Below are 2,236 nucleotides of genomic sequence, written 5' to 3' on the forward strand. Positions count from 1 at the left end.
GCCACCAGGGAGGGCGTGCCTCATCATTTTATGGATGTATGCTGTATTACCCAGTAATTTCTAGAACTTACCCTTGGATTCATAGCTTTTATGACTTGACTAAAAGAGCAATGATAAAAATGCATTATTCAGGGATTTCCCTGGTGGCACAACAGGTTATAGCACCCACCGCGTTATGAAGCTCTCCGAAGCCACTGCAGCACTGGTTCAATCCCCTGCCAGAGAGCTGACCCACATGACTCCGCAGACCTCTTCTGACCCGCCCACTGCTCCCCTCAGCAGTGTTTCAACAGATCTGCCTGTTCTGCTCCCCACTCTGTCTCTGGTGAATCTTCTCACCCACCACACCTCTGGTCTGTACCCCATTCTGTAAACATAGATAAATAAATCTTTTAAAAAATGTATTATTTATAGTCTATGAAATGTATAAGGGAAGAAGCCAGACTCTGTTCAGACATCACTATGTTCTGGAAGCCTTTCCTGATGACTTTCTTTCCTCCTGCTCCAGACTGGATATGGTATCCCTCCTCATCTTTTTATGACCATCACCTTATGTTCCTCACTGTTTTCTAAGTATCTGTTAATGTGTCTCTTCCCCTTGTAACAGAGTGGTTCCCAGGGAAAGGGGAGGTTCAATGTTCCCTGCCCTACCCAAGGGAGGGTGGATCTGAGCAGGGAGGAGAGGTTGGAGAGGAGACTGGGGAAGGATGGAGGATGGACAGCAAGGAGACCTTGGACGCAGCAGATGCAGATGGAGCAAAGAGACTCTGAAGAAGCTGCTCTTGCTTTTTGGTCCTGGACTGGTTGAAACAGATGTGTGGAAGTTAATAATGGCAGCATTGATCTTGATTTTGATTTTTGCTCTTTTCCTTTCAGACTTGCCTGGCTATTTCTGACCCTTTTTTTATGGGTCCCCACAAGAAGGTGCCTTAGTCTTGTGGCAGGCTTTCGAGCCTCAGAAGCCCTGGTTTGAGCCAACTGTTTGACTGGGCATTTACTGATGGGGGGATGGGTAACTTTGGGTGCTTGATTTGGAAACTGTTTTCTTCCCCTTTTTTGTATTGCACGCTAGCTGTATTAAAGTTCTTTTCCAGTGAAGGTCTTATGCACTCGAGTATGCTTTGTCTGTGGATGTGGCAGATGGCAGAACCTATTTAGAGGGCAAGTTTGGGGGCTTGCGGGTACCTCTCTCCGTGTCCTGTAACATCCTGACTACCTTAAGTGCCTTACTGGCAGGGACTGTGCTCTCTCTCAACTATGTGCCTGATGTATCCTTACGACTTCTTTTGCTGAATAAATGAATGAATGAATTTAATTAGTTGAACCATGATGTCGGAATATTTAGGAAGGGAAGAAGAAAGTCACTAGAAGAAACTAATCAATGTCTGACTTACCCTGCTGATAAGGATCTCTGGAGTCTCCAGTCTGTGCTTCTGCTGAGTGCCTATCCTATCTCAAACACTCCAGTTTGGCAACTATTTGTGCCTTTTGGTTCTCATTGTTGGCTTCCATTTTGTGGGGTAGTTTCTCTTCTGCCAGTTTATTGAAATTGTTGTTCTCTCCTATTACTTTCTTAAGCACATCTTTCTCATGTTCCGCCTTTTCAACAGACTTCAAGATTTTAGGGCACCTTGTTCTTCCTTCTACAGCTCCTTTCCCTCCCCCCCCCCTTCTGAATTTCCTACAGGGAAAGAGCCTTCTTTGAAGGGGAAAGGAGGTCTCCTAGGACTCAATAGTCTCAAAAGTTTGGCTTGAAACCTACTTCTTCAGTACCCTCACCTGGATATGAATGGAAGGCAAGAGGCTTGCAGTGTGCTCTACATAATCCACTGGTAACAAATGCCCCCTGCTTTGTTTCCACCATGGTGGACAATAAAATGGCCAGTCTAATATTAACTATTTAGACTAAATTCCTATTGTTTTGGGGCTTTAAATTCCTTGTCAAGCAGTGGGCAAAGCTAATTCATTTTATGAAGCTCTAGCTCATAAAAAACACTGTTGGGAGTGACCAAAGATTTACTGACAAGGACTGAATTAGGGCGGTAAAGAATTGAGCCTTGCATTCAAGCTTGATAAAGTGGTAGTAAACTGACCTTGAGATCCTGGATGGGACTAGCTGAAGGTGACAGCGAACTGGGCGTCACAGCAAGGACACAGCCATGAGTCGCCCCCTTTGGAATCTGAGTTTAGAATCTATATAAGAGGCCCTTCCCCCTTATTGAGTTGGCAGTAGCTG

The sequence above is a fragment of the Condylura cristata genome, unplaced genomic scaffold, assembly GCF_000260355.1.
Source record: "Condylura cristata isolate star-nosed mole 26May11 unplaced genomic scaffold, ConCri1.0 scaffold00018, whole genome shotgun sequence".
Classification (NCBI taxonomy): Eukaryota; Metazoa; Chordata; class Mammalia; order Eulipotyphla; family Talpidae; genus Condylura; species Condylura cristata.